Source organism: Apodemus sylvaticus, chromosome 1 (assembly GCF_947179515.1).
Source record: "Apodemus sylvaticus chromosome 1, mApoSyl1.1, whole genome shotgun sequence".
Taxonomy (NCBI): domain Eukaryota; kingdom Metazoa; phylum Chordata; class Mammalia; order Rodentia; family Muridae; genus Apodemus; species Apodemus sylvaticus.
In genome coordinates, this window is record NC_067472.1 from 152,791,683 (window position 1) to 152,811,950 (window position 20,268).

Below are 20,268 nucleotides of genomic sequence, written 5' to 3' on the forward strand. Positions count from 1 at the left end.
ATGTATGGGCAAGATCTAGCAGTTCCTTGTTCTCCCTGGGACCATACCTTCCAGAGGACACTGATGCTACTTTTGCTAGGCACTACAGAATACTTGGATAAATGATGATTCCCAGTAAAACATTATTTGGAAAGCTGAACAAAATGAGTGAATACTCAATACCGCAACTCTCTTCGAACCTTAGGTCCAGCACCATGGCTTTATCAGTTCCTATGGGCATCAGATACAGGCTGACAATCCACTCAGTTGCTCTTGCCTTCCTCTGGATCTGTCTAGACTTTCTAGGGACTAGCAAGTACTTTGGCTACTCTGCCCGATAACATGGTCTAGGGCAAAACATATCCTTTAGATTTTGTGCGTTGCATACTTTTGTATTAAGGCGAGAATTGTCAGGCACCCAAAATATGCTGGGCCCAAGGACTGGCCTTTAGCCCTATTTCAGTCTTAATTTTGAGGCAAAACAGAAATAGCTGTAGCACCAAAATATGGTTGTGAATTTTGAAATGTCAGGCAGTGGGTTCAGGATTCTCAGAAGGCCTGACATGAATGCTATCCATCCAGTATTGCTTTCATAGAGACAAAGCTTTAATGACTAAAGGGGGAATATAGCCAAATGCAGCAGAATATTTCAGACTCTGTTTGACTGTTCAGTGCTCTGGTGGTCTATAGGAATACTCTTGTAATCCTTTGTCTTGCAGACTGCAAAACGACCGAGAAACAGGCTTGGAAATAGAGAAAGTCCCATGAAATTCAAGTGATGGTGGGCTTATCTCATGTCAGTTTCCAGCAGGTATACACACTGCCCCCTTGTCTTTGGCTTCATGGCACTTTGGTGCACTTTAGTGGAAACATGAGATTTGCAGACCAGTGTCTCAAAGAGTTGTGTTCTGGTCTCTTGAGTGAGAAGGACAACGTCTTTATGTGCATTGGTTTGAATATTTTTTTTTGATGTCGCTTCTGTTTTTGCACATTCTGTCAGGCCTCTTTGGCAATGTCACAGTGAATATCCTTGAATTCTGTCCACCCCAATATCTTTGAACTACCCCCCTGTCTGTAGATTCTCTCAATTCTTGAAACACACGGATTATAGTACTGTTTAACTTTCTGAGATTTTGATTTGACTCTGAAAGGAAGCCTAGCATTTCATTGTATTCAATGTTCAGTGGGTCACCAGAGTTCATGTAGGCCTCGATTGATGCCTATTATCAATGGCATTTTCAAGGATAAAGAATGATTCTGAAAGCAGGCTGCACATGTGGCTCTTAGATGTGTGGATTCAAATGACCAGTTATTGGCCTATTTCAAAACAATTGGGACATGCCATTGTGTATGCTAGTGAGGGCTTGCTCTGATATGTCTTTTTAGATAGGTGAGATCATTGCAGGGAAGATTACCAAGGGTGATACCATAAGAGAGACCTCGGTCACAAGAGACAAAAAAGAAGCCAAACATGGAGAGGAGAAATGACGAGCCACAACTATAAACGGGTGTATAGGAGACAGAGAGAGAAAGAGGGAGAGAAGAAGAAAGTGTTAGAGAGTGAGTCAGACACACACACACACACACACACACACACACACAGAGAGAGAGAGAGAGAGAGAGAGAGAGAGAGAGAGAGAGAGAGAGAGAGAGTGAGGCAGAGAAAAAGAGGCAGAGAGCATACTAAATCCTGGTCCCTATGAGTTGGAACGCTGAACCTGTAGAATATTGAATTCTTTTTCATGCAATGACGCAGTTGTAGAGATCACATTAGGATTAGAGCCTTGTGGAAGGAATTCAACTCGTGGACAAAGATATAGATGGAATTAATTTTTTAACGTGTCCAGAAATGTCTCGTTTTTGTCCTTTGACATTGCCACAGGAAACTTGGAAAGTCATTGTTAGTGAGTTTTCTTTGCTTGATGCTGTGATAAGTGCCTTCAATTCCTTGATAACTTTGTAGAGGTCTATATTTGAACAAGTTTATCTGCTGGATATTTAAGAATGTGTTGTGTATATATACAGGAGCAGACGTATCTTCACTTAGGGCTTTTATGAGCTGAAGACCCAGCAACCACCTGCTAGCAAAGGATACACTATGTCCCCGGCCATGTTTGAGAGGAAAAACATTCCCAGTTGGAAAGGGTTAGACCTACAGATTGGGAAGAGCTGGAGTGCTCAGGGTGCCTGTGAGTTCGGACTAGCCAAGAGGACAGAGAAAGCCAATCCGTAGGTCCTGGTTTACCTGGATCCCACTGTAGTGGCAACATGTGCTCTGTGCTGTCTTCCCAGGGTCACATTCTTTTTCCAGCATGGGACATGTATGACACTCAGCAGAAATGTCCCCACAAAATTTGCTGAGTAGTGATGGAACCCTATTGAGTTTGAAGGGATTTGCTATCCTGTTGCTCCCTTTCATGAGGTCACCTGAGTTAAAAGATAAGGACAAATGAATTATTACAAGAACTCAATATGCTAAGGACTTTGGTGGGGCAGAGCTGCAGTCCTTGCCTTGTCCCTTGGAGACATGGAGCAGGCTTCAGGCCTCTGAGTGCTCCCAGGTTCTATATAGGCCTGTTGAATCCTGATAATGTATAGGCAAGGTCTAGCAGTTCCTTGTAATCCCTGGGACCATAGCCTTCCATAGGACACTGATCCTCTTTTTGCTAGGCACTGCAGAGTACTTGGATAAATGATGATTCCCAGTAAAACATTCCTTGGAAAGCTGAGCAAAATGAGTGAATACTCAATACCGTAACTCTCATCGAACCTGAAGTCCAGTACTATGGCTTTACCAGATCCTATTGGAATCAGATACAGGCTGCCAATCCACTAAGTTGCTCTTGCCTTCCTCTGGATTTGACTGGACTTTCTATCGACTAGCAAGTATGTTGCATACTCTGCCTAATAACATGGTCTAGGGAAAGACACCTCCTTTTGATCTTGTGCCTTGCATAATATTGTATTAAGGAGAGAATTATCAGGCACCTAGAGGATAATCATGCTGGGCCGAAGACTGGACTTTAGCCCTTTTGCAGTCTTGATTTTGAGGCAAAAACAGAAATAGCTGTAGCACCAAAATATGGTTGTGAATTTTGAAATGTCAGGCAGTGGGTTCTGGATTCTCAGAAGGTCTGACATGAATTCTATCCATCCAGTGTTGCTCTACATAGAGACAAAGGTTTAAAGACTGCAGGGAGAATGTAGCCACATGCAGTAGAATATTTCAGATTCTGTTTGACTGTTGAGTACTCTGGTGGTCTACAGGAATATTCTTGCAATCTTGTGTCTTGCAAACTGCAAAACGACCAAGCAACAGGCTTGGAAATAGAATAAGGCCCGTGAAATTCAAGTGATGGTGGGCATATCTCATGTCAGTTTCCATCGGGTATACACACTGCCCCCTTGTCTTTGGCTTCATGGCACTTTGGTGCACTTTAGTGGAAACATGAGATTTGCAGACCTGTGTCTCAAAGGGTTGTGTTCAGGGCTCTTGAATGAGAAGGACCACATGTATATGTGCATTGGCTTAAAATTTTTTTGGAGTTCACTTTTGTTTTTGCACATTCTGACAGGCTTCCTTGGCAATGTCACAGTGAATATCCTTAAATTCTGCTCTCCCCAAGGTCCTTGAACTACCCTCCTGTCTGTAGATTCTCTCAAATCTTGAGACACATGGATTATAGTACTGTTTATCTTTCTGAGATTTTGATGTGACTCTGAAAGGAAGCCTCAAAAGACTAGCATTTCACTGGATTGAATGTTCAATGGGTCACCAGAGTTCATGTAGGCCTTGATTGATAACTATTATTAATGGCATTTTCAAGGATAAACAATTATTCTGAAAGCAGGCTGCACATGTGGCTCTTAGATGTGCGGAGTAAGATTGCACCATTTATTGGCTTATTTTAAAACCAATGGAACTTGCCATTATGTATGCTAGTAAGGGCTTGCTCTTATATGTCTTTTTAGATAAGTGAGATCATTGCAGGGAAGATGAAAAATGATGATACCATTAGAGAGAACTCTTTCACAAGAGACAAAAGAGAAGCCAAACATGGAGAAAAGAAATGATGAGCCACAACTATAAATGGGTGTATGGGAGACAGAGAGAGAGAGAAAGAGGGAGAGAATAAGAAAGAGTGAGAGAGTGAGTCAGACACACACACACACACACACACACACACACAGACAGAGAGAGAGAGAGAGAGAGAAAGAGAGAGAGAGGGGGGGGAGACAGAGAGACAGAGAGAAAGATACAGAGAGCATAATAAATCCTGGTCCCTATGAGTTGGAACGCTGAACCTGTAGAATATTGAATTCGTTTTCATGTAATGACACAGTTGTAGAGATCAGATTAGGATTAGAGCCTTGATGGAAGAAATTAAACTCGTGGACATAGATATAGAAGGAATTATTTTTTTAACATGTCCAGAAGTGTGTCTTTTTTGTCCCTGGGCATAGACCCAGGAAACTTGGATAGTCATTGCTAGTGAGTTTTCCTTGCTTGAAGCTGTGATAAGTGCCTTCATTTCCTTGTTAACTTTTTAGAGGTCTGTAGTTGAACAGGCTGATGTGCTGGACCTTTTGGAATGTGTTGTGTACATGTACAGGAGCTCACATATCTTCACCCTGGGCTTTTTGTGAGCCGAAGGCCCAGCAACCACCTGCTAGCAAAGGATATATTATGTCCACGGCCAGGTCGAGAGGAAAAACATTCCCAGTTAGAAAGGGATAGGCCTACAGGTTGGGAAGAGCAGGAGTGCTCAGGGTGCCTGTGAGTTCTGACTAGCCAAGATGACAGAGAAATCCAATACACTAGTCCTGGTTTACCTGGATCCCCCTGTAATGGCAGCATGTGCTCTGTGCTGTCTTCTCAGGGTCGCATTCCATTTCCAGCATGGGACATGGATGACACCCAGTGGAAATGTCCCCACAAAATTGGCTGAGTGTTAATGGAACCCTATTGAGTTTGCAGTGAATTGCTTTCCTGTTGGTCCCTTTAATGAGTGCACCTGAGTTAAAAGGTAAGGACACATGAATTATTACAAGAACTCAATATGTTCAGACCTGCTTTAGCAGGTCTTATTGGCATCATAAACAGGCTGCCAATCCACTCAGATTCCTCTGGATCTGACTAGACTTTCTAGCGACTATAAATGGGTGTATAGGAGACAGAGAGAGAGAGAAAGAGGGAGAGAATATGAAAGAGTGAGAGAGTGAGTCAGACACACATACAGAGGGAAAAAGAGAGAGAGACAGAGACAGAGAGAGAGACATTGAGAGAGAGAGAGAGAGAGAGAGAGAGAGAGAGAGAGAGAGAGAGAGAGAGAGAGAGAGAGAGAGAGAGAGAGAGAAAGAGCATAATAAATCCTGGTCCCTATGATCTGGAACCCTGAACCTGTAGAATATTGAATTATTGTTCATGCAATGAAAGTGTTGTAGAGATCAGATTAGGATTAGAGCATTGATGGAAGAAATTCAACTCGTAGACATAGATATTGATGGAGTTACATTTTTTGAACATGTTCAGAAGTGTCTCTTTTTGTCCCTTGGCATAGACCCATGAAATTGGATAGTCATTGTTAGTGAGTTTTTCCTTGCTTGTGTTCAGGGCTCTTGAGTGAAAAGGACCACTTGTATATGTGCATTGGCTTGACTGTTGTTTATAGGATTTCGCTTGCTATTTTTGGACATTCTGATAGGCCTCCTTGGCAATTTCACTGTGAATGTCCTTGAATTCTGCTCACCCCAATGTCCTTGCACTACCTTCCTGTCTGTAGATTCTCTCAAATCTTTAGACACAGGGATTATAGAACTGTTTATCTTTCTAAGATTTTGATATGACTCTGAAATGAAGCCTAGAAAGGCGAGCATCTCATTGGATTAAATGTTCAATGAGTCACAAGAGTTCATGTAGACCTCGATTGATAACTATTATCAATGGCATTTTAAAGGAATAACAATGATTTTGAAAGCAGGCTTCACATGTGTCTCTTAGATGTGTGGAGTCAAATTGCACCATTATTGGCTTATTTCAATACCAATGGGACTTGCCATTGTGTATGCTATTGAAGGTTTTCCCTGATATGTCTTTTATGTTAGGTGAGATCATTGCAGGAAAGATGACCAATGGTGATACCATTAGAGAGTCCTCGGTCACAAGAGACCAAAGAGAAGCCAAAAATGGAGAGAAGAAATGAAAATCCACAAGTAAAAATGGGGCTAAAGGAGACACAAACAGAGAGAGAGAGAGAGAGAGAGAGAGAGAGAGAGAGAGAGAGAGAGAGAGAGAGAGAGAGAATCTGGATAGACTTTCTAGTGACTAGCAAGTACTTTGCCTACTCTGCCTGAAATCATGGTCTAGGGCAAGGAACCTATTTTTGATCTTGTGCCTTGCATACTTTCATATGAAGGAGAGACTTCTCAGGCACCCTGAAGATAGACATGCTATGTCCAAGGACTGGCCTTTAGCCCTATTGCAGTCTTGATTTTGAGGCAAAACAGAAATGGCTGTAGCACCAAGGTATGGTTGTGAATTTTCAAAAGTCTGACATTGGGTTCAGGCTTCTCAGAAGCTGACATGAATGCTTTCCATCCTGTTTTTCTATCCTTCTTCAATTTCCTTCTTCACAGGCATGAATTTCTTGTTGTATAGATCTTTCGCTTCTTTGGTTACTCACACCAAGATACTTTATGTTGTTTACGGCTATTGTGAAGGGTGTCATTTCAGTAATTTCTCTCAGTCTACTTATCCTTTGAGTATAGGAAGGCTCCTGATTTGCTTGAGTTGATTTTTGTAACCAGTCACTTTGCTGAAGTTGTTTATCAACTGTAGGTGTTCTATGGTGGAGTTTTTAGGGTCACTTAAGTATACTATCATGTCATCTGCAAATAGTGATACTTTGACTTCTTTCTTTCCAATTTGTATCCCTTTGACCCCCTTATGTTTTCTAATTCCTCTGTCTAGGACTTCAAGGACTCTATTGAAAAGATATGAAGAGAGGGATAGTCATGTCTAGTCCCTGCTTTAGTGGGATTGGTTCAAGTTTCCTTCCATGTAGTTTGATGTTGGCTACAGGTTTGCTGTATATTGCTTTTACTATGATTAGGTTTGGACCTTGAATTCCAGTTCTTTTTAAGTCTTTTTGCAAGACAGGATGCTGACTTTTGTCAGATGCTTTTTCATCATCTAATGAAAACACCATGTGATTTTTTTTATTTGAGTTTGTTTACGTATTGGATAGCATTAATGGATTTCCATATATCGAACTTTCCCTGCATCCCTGGGATGAAGCCTACTTGATCATGATGGAAAATTGTTTTGATGTGTCTTGGATTCAGTGGGCAATTATTTTTTTGAGTATTTTTGCATCCATGTTCATAAGGGAAATTGGCCTGAAGTTCTTTCTTTCTTTGTTCTTTGTGTTCTTTTGGTATCAGTGTAATTGTGGATTCATAGAATGAGTTGGGTAATATTCCTTCTGTTTCTATTTGTGGAATAGTTTGAAGCGTATTGGTGTTAAGTCTTCATTGAAGGTCTGATAGAATTCTGCAATAAAACCATCTGGTCCTGTGCTATTTTTGGTTGGAAGGCTTTCTATGACCCCTTCTCTTTCTTTAGTGGTTATGGGACTGTTTAGATGATTTATTTGAGTCTGATTTAATTTTGGCATTTGGTATATGTCTAAGAAATTGTCCATTTCCTCCAGATTCTCCAGCTGTATTGAGTATAGGCTTTTGTTGTAAGATCTGATGATTTTTTGAATATCCTCATTTTCTGTTGTTATATCTCCCTTCTCTTTTCTAATTTTGTTAATTTAGATACTGTGTCTGTGCCCCTTGCTTAGTCTGATTAAGGGTTTATCTGCAGTGTTGTTTTTTTCAAAGAACCAGCTCCTAGTTTTGTTGATTCTTCATATGTTTCTTTGTTTCTACTTGGTTGATTTCAGCCCTGAGTTTGAGGATTAGCTGTCTTCTCCTCCTCCTGTGTTAATTAGCTTCTTTTTGTTCCAAAGCTTTCAGTTGTGCCTTTAAATTTCTAGTGTATGCTCTCTCCAGTTTCTTTTTGGAGGCACTCAGGGCTATGAGTTTTCCTCTTAGCACTGACTTCATTGTGTCCCATAGATTTAGGTATGCTGTGCCTTCATTTTCGTTAAATTCTAAAAAGGTCTTTGATTTCTTTCTTTATTTCTTCCTTGACAAAGGTATCATTGAGTATTGTTCAGTTTCCATGTGTATGTGGGATTTATGTTGTTTTTGTTGCTATTGAAGACCACCTTTACTCCATAGTGATCTGATAGAAGGCATGGGATTATTTTGATCTTCTTACATTTGTTAACGTCTGTCTTCTGATCTATGACAAGATTATTATCACAATGATTATATGATTGATTTTGGAGAAGGTGCCAGGAGGTGCTGAGAAAAAGGTATATTCTTTTGCTTTACGATGAAATGCTCTCTCTATATATATCTGTTAAATCCCATTGGTCCAAAGCTTCAATTAGTTTCACTGGGTTCCTCTTTAGTTTCAGTTTTCCTGATTGGTCCACTGAGGAGAGTGGGGTATTGAAGTCACCCACAATTATTGTGTTAGGTGCAATGTATGCTTTGAGCTTTGGTAAAGTTTCTTTTACAAATGGGGTTGCGCTTGCATTTGGACAATAGATGTTCAGAATTGAGAGTTCTTCTTTGTAGATTTTCCCTTTGACCAGCAAGAAGTGTCCTTCTGTGTCTCTTTGATGACCTTAGGTTGAAGGTCAATTTTATCTAATATTTGAATGGCTACTCCGACTTGTTTCCTGAGACCATTTGCTTATAAAATTATCTCCCAGCCTTTGCTCTAAGGGTGTTTTTGTTTTGACACTGAGGTGTGTTTCCTGCATGGAGCAAAACGTAGGGTCCTATTTATGTATCATGTCCGTTAGTCTATATCTTTTTATTGGGTAATTGAGTCCATTGATGTTAAGAGATATTAAAGAATAGTGATTATTACTTCCTGTCCTTTTTGATGTTAATTTTGTATTTGAGTGGTTATCTTCTTTTGGGTTTGATGAAAGATTACTATCTTGCTTTTTCCAGGATATAGTTTCACTCCTTGTATTGGTGTTTTCTACTATTATCCTTTGTAGGACTGCGTTTGTGGAAAGATATTGTGTAAATTTTGTTTTGTCATGGAATATCTTGGCTTCTCCATCTATAGTAATTGAGAGTTTTGCTGGGTAAAATAGCCTTGGCTGGCATTTTGTTCTCTTAGAGTCTGCATGAGATCTGTGCAGGCACTTCTAGCTTACATGTTCTCTGGTGAGAAGTCTGCTATAATTATAATAGGTCTTACTTTATATGTTATTTGGTTTTTCCCTCCTTGTATTGGTGTTTTACCACTATTATCCTGTGTAGGGCTGGGTTTGTGGAAAGATATTGTTTAAAATTGGTTTTGTCATGGAATATCTTGGTTTCTCCATCTATGGTGACTGAAAGTTTTTCTGGGTATAGTAGTTTTGGCTGGCATCTGTGTTCTCTTAGAGTCTGCATGAGATATTCCCAGGACCTTCTAGATTTCATAGTCTCTGGTGAGAAGCCTGGTGTGATTCTGATAGGTCTTCCTTTATATATTACTTGGCCTTTTTCTCTTACAGCCTTTAATTTTCTTTCTTTGTTTAGTACATTTGGTGTTTTGATTATTATGTGGCGGGAGGTTTTTCTGTTCTGGTCCAGTCTGTTTGGAGTTCTGTAGGCTTCTTGTATATTCGTGGGCATCTTTCTCTTTAGGTTAGGGAAGTTTTCTTCCATAATTTTGTTGAAGCTATTTGCTGGCCCTTTACATTGTAAATCTTCACTCTCATCTATGCCTATAATCCTTAGGTTTGGCCTTCTCATTGTGTCCTGGATTTCCTGGATGTTTTGGGTTACAAGCTTTTTACATTTTGTATTATCTTTGACTATTGAGTCCATGGTTTCTATGGTACCTTCGGCATCTGAGATTCTTCTATCTCTTGTATTCTGTTGTTGATATTTGCATGTATGGCCCCTGATTTCTTTCCAAGGTTTTCTGTCTCCAATGTTTTCTCACTTTGTGATTTCTTAGTTGTTTCTACTTCTGTTTTTAGATCCTGGGTGGTTTTGCTCAGTTCATTCACTTGCTTGTTTGTGATTTCCTGTAATTCTTTAAGAGATTTTTGTGTTTTTCTTTTATGACCTCTGCCTGTTGACCCAAATTCTCCTGTATTTCTTTAAGTGATTTTTGCATTTACTCCTTATTGACTTCTATCTTTTGACTCACATTCTCCTGAATTTCTTTAAATTATTTTTGTGTTTCCCTCATAAGTGCTTGTAACTTTTGATCCATTTTCTCCTGAATTTCTTTAAGAGATTCATGTCCTTCATGTGTTCCTCTAAGAGCATCATGACAAGTTATTTGAAATCCAAATCTTGATTTTCTGGTGTGTTCGGGTATCCAGGACTTGCTGTTGTTGGAGAATTGGGTTCAGATGCTACCATATTGCCTTGATTTCTGTTAATAGGTCCTACGTTTGCCTTTTGCCATCTATTTCTCAATGTTGTTAGTTTGTCTTGTCACTGGCTGGTGCTTCAACCTCATGTAAACCTGTAAAGGCTTATTTCTGCAAAACAAGATGACTGGGTTTCCTCTGGCAAAGATTGCTGATCTGCTGTTCTCCTCTTGTGTGCCACTGGAGCCATGCTGTGTCTTGCTCCAAGCAATGTTATACTTGGGTTGTCTCAGTGAACCTAGTGCTGCTCGTCTGCTCTGTCATGGAGTGGAGGTGGCAGCAGGGAGTCACTCCAAATGCTGATAACCTCGTAGGTCACAGGACCCATGACTGACTGGCACACAGATGAAGCACTAATCAGCCCATGTCCTGTGCACAGGCAGATCCCTGGTGTTTTGTGCCCCCAGAGATCTTAAACTTGGGATATCTCAGTACCTTGTTCTGCCCTTCTGCTCTGTCAGGGATAGAACAACAGGTTGGGGGTTTGTAGGGAGATTCTGGTCCTGTTCTTAAGACTGTGGTGGTAGTTTAGGTCTGAACAAGTACTAGATAGCTGTAGTCATGCTATATCACCGGACAATTGCTGACAGGAAAAGAGTCTGTGACTGACTGGCAGAGCAAAAGTTTTAACAATAGTCAGAGTGTTAACTGCTGCCGGGTGGTGGCGGCACACACCTGTAATCCCAGCACTCTGGGAGGCAGAGGCAGGCAGAGGCAGGCAGATTTCTGAGTTCAAGGCCAGCCTGGTCTACAGAGTGAGTTCCAGGACAGCCAAGGCCACACAGAGAAACCCTATCTCGAAAAACCAAATCCAAAAAAAAATTAGTGTTAACAGCCCCTGTGTGTTCTGACCATCCCAAAATACGCACTCAGAACATCATCAATCTCAATTTCTATGGGTTCCACTATAATGGCTGGTTTGATAAGGGTTAATGACATCATAATGAGCCAGCAGTGAACCTATTTTGATATTATTGACTTGTCTGAGAAAATTACAGGAATATAACTGAGAAATCATGGTGCTCAGGATTTAGTTTATCAAGCAGGAGCTCCCATGATTTGATCATGACACTTTAGTACCTGGAACAAACTTAGTACCTCCTGCTGCTCCTGTGATCAGAGCTTTATCCCATTGTTCCCTGGTACTGGATGTGACAGCCTTGCATTTATCTAGTCTTACCAAAACTGAACACTTTTGAGTATCATAATCTTCTTTGCACAAGGCCCTCTACTGTGCTTGGACCAATGATGATCCCCAATCAAACATTCCTTGGAAACCTGAACAAAATTAGTGAAAACTCAGTACTGCCACTTTAGTTGATACTGTGATATAGCACCTGTGATCTTTCCTGTACTCTTTGGGTCAGACCCGGGTTGTTCAATTACTCCACTGCACATGCATTCCCCTAGTTCTATTCAGAATTCCTAGTAAAGTGTCTGTAATTTGGCTACTTTGCCAGAAATCATGGCCTAGGGCAAGCCAGTCCCTTTGGTCTAGTTAGAGGCTCCCTGTTCTTTCGAGGGGATTCTTGCCAGGGTCTTTGTATAAAGTTCTACCAGTACCAGCAGTGTCCTCCAGCCTCTTGTTGATTAGACTATGAGGCAGAATTTTGGTGAGGAATGGCCCCCAGCTTGCCTGTACAAACTGGAATGCCAGGAAATGGGTTCAACTTACTTCTCATCAGTACTGATAGGAAAGGTAATTCTTTTGATCTGCTACACTAGGAAGTGTAGTCTGTATGCACAATGTGAATTGATACAGTTTTATGTCTCAGGGACTGTGTGACTGTGGTCTGTTCATGTCTGGATCTTGATGACTCTGTTCTGGAAACCTGAATAGATCCCTTGCAATGAACTTGGGAATAGAGAAAAAGCCACATAATGGAGATGATATCATGCAATTCGAGTGTCAGTAACCACTTTGTATACATGCTTCTGTGGGTCACAGGACTCAATTTGGTGGACTCGAGTAGAATATGAGACTATCTGACAGGTGACTGAAATGAGTGTGTAGTCATTTGTAGGAATCTTCCATTTTATAGATGTTGTTGTTTTGGTTGTTGCAGTTGGGATGTAACTTAGAATGCTTGAACATAATTCTAGGCCTCCTAGAATTATGATGTTCCTAGGGAAAAATCAATGTGTGCAGCACTCACATTCAAAATCTTACAAGGAATTCTAGTAGGCTGGAGGGATACTGAAATGTAGAAACAGGAAATGTGGAACTGTTTTTCTTTCAAGTTATTGTTAGGTTTGTATGGAGAAATGGGTTTAATGTGTCATGTGATTTCATGCAAACCCATGTTGATACCCATACTCATGGTCATTGTTAACAAGAATGTGGGCTTTCAAATGGAGTAGTATGTCTTATGGACTCTGTGACTGTGGTCTCTTCTTATTCTGACCACAAATTGGGAAAGGATATTCACCAACCCTACATTTGTTAGAGAACCAATATTCAATATATACAAAGAACTCAAGAAGTTAGACCCCAGGGAACCAAATAACCCTATTAAAAAATGGGGTACAGATCTAAACAAATAATTTTCACCTGAATAAATTCGGATGCCCGAGAGGCAATTAAGAAGTGCTCAACATCATTAGTCATTAGGGAAATGCAAATCAAAACAACCCTGAGATTTCAACTTACACCAGTCAGAATGGCTAAGGTCAAAAACTCAGGAGACAGCAGGTTTTGGCAAAGATGTGGAGAAAGAGGAACTCTCCTGCACTCCTGGTGGGGCTGTAAGATGGTACAAGCACTTTGCAAATCAGTCTGGCGGTTCCTCAGAAAACTGGACATGACACTTCCGGAGGACCCTGCTATACTTCTCCTGGGCATATACCCAAAGGATTCCCGGGCATGCAATAAGGACACATGCTCCATTATATTCATAGCAGCCTTATTTATAATAGCCACAAGCTGGAAAGAACCCAGATGTCCCTCAAAGGAGGAATGGATACAGAAAATGTGGTATATTTACACAATGAAATACTACTTAGCAATTAGTAACAATGAATTCACAAAATTTTTAGGCAAATGGTTTGATCTGGAAAACATCATCCTAAGTGAGGTAACCCAAACATGAAAGAATACACATGGAATGCAATCTCTGATAAGTGGATATTAATTAGCCCAGAAGCTCTGAATACCGAAGGCACCAATTGCATAACAAATGACTCCCATGAAGAAGGATGGAGAGGGTCCTGATCCTGGAAAGGATTGATCTAGCATTGGAGGGGAATATAAGGACCGAGAAAAAGGAGGGAAGTGATTGGAGAATGGGTGGAGAGAAGAAGGTTTCTGGGACATATGGGAAGCGGGTATATGGGAAAGGGTAAATAATTTTGAATGTAAACAAAGAATATAGAAAATAAAAATATTAAAATGAAAAAGAATACAAGAGATAGCAGAAAGAATTCAGATGCTGAAGATACCATAGAAACCATGGACTCAACAGTCAAAGAAAATTCAAAATTCCAAAAGCTTGTAACCCAAAATATCCAGGAAATCCAAGACACAATGAGAAGGCCAAACCTAAGGATTATAGGCATAGATGAGAGTGAAGATTTACAACTTAAAGAGCCAGAAAAAAATCTTCAATAAAATTATGGCAGAAAACCTCCCTAATCTAAAGAGAGAGATGCCCATGAATATACAAGAAGCCTACAGAACTCCAAACAGACTGGACCAGAACTTAAATATATCCTGTCACATAATAATCAAAACCCCAAATGTACTAAATGAAGAAAGAATATTAAAGGCAGTAAGAGAAAGAGGCCAAGTAACATATAAAGGAAGACCTATCAGAATCACACCAGACGTCTCACCAGAGGCTATTAAAGCTAGAAGTTCCTGGGCAAATCTCATGCAGACTCTAAGAGAGCACAAATGCCAGCCAAAACTACTACACCCAGCAAAACTCTCAATCACCAGAGATGGAGAAACCAAGATATTCCATAACAAAACCAAGTTCACCGAATATCTTACAACAAACCCAGCCCTAAAAAGGATAATAGGAGGAAAACACCAATACAAGGAGGGAAAGATCACCCTGGAAAATGCAAGATAGTAACCTTATTTCATCAAACCCAAAAGAAGATAAACAATCAAATATAAAAGATAACCTCAAAAATGACAGGAAGAAATGATGACTATTCCTTAATATCACTTAACATCAATGGACTCAATTCCCCAATAAAAAGATATAGACTAACTGACTGGATATGTAAACAGGATCCTACATTTTGCTGCATACAGGAAACACATCTCAATGTCAAAGACAAACACTACTTTAGAGTAAAAGGTTGGAAGACTATTTTACAAGCAAATGGTCTCAGGAAACAAGCCAGAGTAGCCATTCTAATATCAGAAAAAAATTGACTTTTACCCTAAAGTCATCAAAAGAGACACTGAGGGACACTTCTTGATGGTCAATAGAAAAACACACCAAGAAAAACTCTCAATCCTGAACATCTATGCTCCAAATGCAAAGGCACCCTCATTCATAAAAGAAACTTTACTAAAGCTCAAAACACACATTGCACCTAACACAATAATTGTGGGTGACTTCAACACTGCACTTTCCTTAATTGACGAATCAGGAAAACAGAAACTAAACAGGGACACAGTGAAACTAATTGAAGCTTTGGACCAATTAGAGTTAAGAGATATATTTAGAACATCTCACCCTAAAGCAAAAGATTATACGTTTTTCTCAGCACCTCGTGGTAGCTTCTCCAAAATTGACCACATAATTGGTCACAAGACAGACCTCAACAATTATAAAAAGATTGAAATAATCCCATGCCTCCTATCAGATCACTATGGAGTAAAAGTGGTCTTCAATTGCAACAAAAACAAGAGAAAGCACACATAAACATGGAAACTGAACAATACTCTCTCAATACTCTACTCAATGATACTTTGGTCAAGGAAGAAATAAAGAAAGAAGTTAAAGACTTTTTAGAATTTAATGAAAATGACGACACAGCATACCCAAATTTATGGAACACAATGAAAGCAGTGCTAAGAGGAAAACTCATAGCCCTGAGTGCCTCGACACAACTGGAGAATCTGGAGGTAATGGATGATTTCCTAGACCACACACCAAAATTAAACCATGATCAAATAGATCATCTAAACAGTCCCATAACCCCTAAAGAAATAAAAGGGGTCATAGAAAGTCTTCCAACCAAAAAACGCGCAGGGCCAGATGGCTTTAATGCAGAATTCTATCGACCTTCAAAGAAGACCTAACACCAATACTCGTCAAACCGTTCCACAAAATAGAAACAGAAGGAACACTACCCAACTCATTCTATGAAACCACACCTACACTGTTACCAAAACCACACAAAGATCCAACAAAGAGAGAGAACATCAGGCCAATTTCCCTTATGAATATCGATGCAAAAATACTCAATAAAATTTTGGCCAACCAAATCCAAGAACACATCAAAACGATCACCCACCATGATCAAGTGGGCTTCATCCCAGGAATGCAGGGATTGTTCACTATATAGAAGCCCATAAATGCAATCCACTACATAAACAAACTCAAAGAAAAAAAACATATGATCATTTCATTTGATGCTGAAAAAGCATTTGACAAAATTCAACATCCTTTCATGCTTAAAAGCCTTGGAAAAAACAGGAATTCAAGGCCCATACCTAAACATAGTTAAAGCAATATACAGCAAACCAGTAGCCAACATCAAACTAAATGGAGAGAAATATGAAGCAATCCCACTAAAATCAGGGACTAGACAAGGCTGTCCTCTCTCCCCATATCTCTTCAATTAGGACTTGTAATCCTAGCTAGAGCAATTAGGCAACATAACAAGGTCAAGGGGATACGAATTGGAAAGGAAGAAGTCAAATTATCACTATTGGCATAAGACATGATAGTCTACTTAAGTGACCTAAAAAACTATACCAGAGAAAGCCTATAGATGCAAAACAACTTCAGCAAAGTGGCAGGTTATAAAGTCAACTCAAATAAATCAGTTGCCTTCCTATACTCAAAGGATAAGCAGGCCGAGAACTTAGGGAAATGACACCCTTCACAATAGCCACAAACAATATAAAGTATCTAGGTGTGACTAACCAAACAAGTGAGAGATCTTTGTGACAAGAACTTCAGGTCTCTGAAGAAGGAAATCGAAGAAGACCTCAGGAAATGGAAAAATCTGCCATGTTCGTGGATTGGCAGGATTAATATAGTTAAAATGGCAATCTTGCCAAAATCAATCTACAGATTCAATGCAATCCCCATCAAAATCCCAACTCAGTTCTTCACAGAGTTAGAAAAAGCAATTCTCAAATTTTTCTGGAATAACAAAAAACCCAGGATATCTAAAACTATTCTCAACAGTAAAAGTACTTCTGAGGGAATGAGTATCCCAGACCTCAAGCAATACTCCAGAGCAATAGTGTTAAAAACTGCATAGTATTGGCACAGGGACAGGCAAGTGGAACAATGGAATAGAATTGAAGACCCAGAAAAGAATCAACACCTATGGTCACTTGATCTTCAACAAAGGAATGGAAAATATCCAGTGGAAAAAAGATAGACTTTTCAACAAATGGTGCTGATTCAACTGGAGGTCAGCAGGCAGGAGAATTCGAGTTGATCCATTCTTATCTCCTTGTACTAAGCTCAACTGCACGTGGCTCAAGGACCTACACATAAAACCAGACACACTGAAACTAATAGAAAAGAAACTGGGGAAAACCCTTGAGGACATAGGCATAGGGAAAAAGTTCCTGAACAGAACACCAATTGCTTATGCTCTAAGATCAAGAATTGACAAAAGGGATCTCATAAAATTACAAAGTTTCTGTAAGGCAAAGGACACCGTCAAAAGGACAAAATGGCTACCAACAAATTGGGAACAGATCTTCACCAACACTTCATCCAATAGAGGGCTAATATCCAATATACACAAAGAATACAAGAAGTTAGACCCCAGGGAACCAAATAACCCTATTAAAAATGGGGTACAGACCTAAACAAAGAATTTTCGCTTGAAGAAATTCAGATGGCTGAGAAGCACCTTAAGAAATGCTCAACTCCATTAGCCATTAGAGCAATGCAAATCAAAACAACCCTGAGATTTCCCCTCACACCAGTCAGAATGGCTAAGTTTAAAAACTCAGGAGACAGCAGATGTTGGCAAGGATGTGTAGAAAGCAATCTTTCACTGCTGGTGGGATTTGTAAGATGGTACAACTACTCTGAAAATCAGTCTGGCAGTTCCTAAGAAAACTGGACATGGCACTTCCGGAGGACCCTGCTATCCCTCTCCTGGGCATATACTCAGAGGATTCCCCAGCATGCAATAAGGGCACATGCTCCACTATGTTTGTAGCAGCCTTATTTATAATAACCAGAAGCTGGAAAGAACCAAGATATCCCTCAATGGAGGAATGGATACAGAAAACATGGTATATATACACAATGGAGTACTATTCAGCAATTAAAAACAATGAATTCATGAATTTTTTAGGCAAATGGCTGGAACTAGAAAATATCATCCTAAGCGAAGTAATGCAATCACAAAAGAATACACATGGAATGTAATCATTGATAAGTGGATATTAATTAGCCCAGAATTTCTGAGTACTGAAGATACAATTAGCAGATCAAATGATTCCCATGAAGAAGTAAGAAGAGGTCCCTAATCCTGGAAAGGCTTGATCCAGCATTGTAGAGGACTACCAGGACAGAGAAAAGGGAGAGGGAAAGATTGGAGAATGGATGGAGAGAAGACTTATGGGACATATGGGGGGGAGTGGGAAAGGGGAAAGCTTTTAGAATGTAAACAAAGAATATACAAAATAAAGAAAGAAAGAAAGAAATGTGTAGTAAAAGGTAAGGGACACATGAATTTCCCTAAGAATTTAAAGTGCTCAGGACTTGGTAGAGCAGGGAGAAGCTGTCATTTTTTAAATCATGCAAGCACTACCTTTCAAGACTTGTATCAGGCATAGTGTCTCCATCTGCTCCTGTGAATTGAGCTGAGTCCCATTCCTCCATTGATGGGTAATATCTTACATTTTTTGCTCTCCCCAAACCTGAACAATTTTTAGTATTCTAATCCTCTTTGCACAAGGCACTTTAGTGTTCTTGGATCAGTGATGAAGCACAATCAAACATTTCTCGGAAAGCTGACCAAAATGAGTGAAAACTCTGCACCACCACTCTTATTGAGACTGAGGTCCAGCAGCTGGGGTTACCTTTTTCTTTGGCTATCAGATCCAAGATGAACGAATATTCCACTGCACTTCCGTTCCTAGATATATAACCAGAATTTATGTAGATGTGCCTGTGCTTTGCCTACTTTGACAGAAACCATAGCCTAGCAAAACCAATCACCTTTGGTCAAGTGACACCCTCCCTTTGCTGTGAGGAGATGCTTGGCCAGGATTGGTATGGTAGTTCTGCTAGCTCAATGGTGTATCCTACAGCCATATTTTATAATAGACTATGAGGCAGACATTACAATAGCTGTGGCACCAAAGCTTGACTTTGCTAACTGGAGTGCCATGCAGTAGGACTAAGGTTCTTCTCTTAAGCTTTGACATAATTAGTAACCTTGCAATTTTGCTACACAGAGAGACAAGAGTACAGACTTAATGTAGAATGTGGCATGATGCAATAACTTGTCTCAGGGACCATGTGTTTGTCATCTGCTCAGGTTGTGAAAAGTAAGACTCTGTGTCCTTGGTAGACTAAAACTCCATTGGTAATCGAATTTGAAATTGACCAGAAGCCAAAAAAATATGAGTTTGTGTAAAAGAAAATGGCCGTTTTCTCATAGAAAGTGTCACTATTTTGAGTTATGGCCTTGTTGACATACGTGTGCTGTTGGTGGTGGAAGTTGTCAGAGGGGATTGGGCTTTAAGGTCTTTTGTTCTCAAACAAAGCCAAGTGTTGTATTAACCCTCAACCTTTTTTGCTTACTGAACAATTTATAGTACTAACATCTCATTTTCCTGCACCATGTATACCCACATATTGCCATGCTTTCCTTAGTGGTAATAATAGATATAACTGATGAAACTGTAAATCAGCCCCAATTAAACAATTTTTATGGTAGTTGCTGTTGTCAATGTCTTTTCATAGTGTTAAACCCTAACTAAGAAATACACAGAATACCCAATAGTAGCCTCCTCCTTTACTGATTTTTGGGGTTACCATATCAATCCATGAAAAGATGAAGATACTATACACACAGGGTAATCAATCATGCTAATGTTTATCCAGTGTGCCAGTAAAGTTCTTTCTGACCCAAGATCAATGTATATCTTCTGAGATTTAATATGAGGGAACTGCACATTCTACGGTCTTTCTCCCTGACACTGTTATGCATTTGTGTTTAAGAGAACACCGCCTCTCATACTTGTGTATTTATTATCAGGTGAATATAAAACTCTTAAACTGCAGGCTTGGAACATCATATGAGAAATATCAGGGACGTGCAGAGCTAGGAATGTTAATATTTTCAGGAGGCAAAGGACACATGAAAATATATCAATATATTTCAAACACAAAAATCAAGAATAACAAAACAACCCAAAATGTCTTCAAAGCTCCAAAAGAACCTGAAAGCCAAATGCTTTTAGGGATCTGAAAGGAAGCAAAAAGTCAAATCAAAACACATATTTAGAATAAAATTCTGTCAAAGCTAATAAATATGCACTAAATGCATGGATTAGTACAATTAATGATAGACTTCCCATCACCATAATGTATTTGTGTCACAGTAAGGA

General features: G+C 39.7%; 4 non-coding genes across 4 annotated transcripts; all 4 read left to right on the top strand.

Moving 5' to 3' along the window:
• Positions 1 to 95: 95 nt before the first annotated feature.
• LOC127676493 (small nucleolar RNA SNORD116) lies at positions 96 to 188 on the top strand. The gene has a single exon (XR_007975970.1). It is a non-coding gene; the product is annotated as a small nucleolar RNA SNORD116 (small nucleolar RNA).
• Positions 189 to 2,665: 2,477 nt separating this feature from the next.
• On the top strand, positions 2,666 to 2,758 carry LOC127676459 (small nucleolar RNA SNORD116). Its single transcript, XR_007975937.1, has one exon. It is a non-coding gene; the product is annotated as a small nucleolar RNA SNORD116 (small nucleolar RNA).
• An 8,971-nt stretch (positions 2,759 to 11,729) lies between these two features.
• On the top strand, positions 11,730 to 11,822 carry LOC127676502 (small nucleolar RNA SNORD116). Its single transcript, XR_007975978.1, has one exon. It is a non-coding gene; the product is annotated as a small nucleolar RNA SNORD116 (small nucleolar RNA).
• A 6,802-nt stretch (positions 11,823 to 18,624) lies between these two features.
• LOC127676497 (small nucleolar RNA SNORD116) lies at positions 18,625 to 18,717 on the top strand. The gene has a single exon (XR_007975974.1). It is a non-coding gene; the product is annotated as a small nucleolar RNA SNORD116 (small nucleolar RNA).
• Positions 18,718 to 20,268: the final 1,551 nt, after the last annotated feature.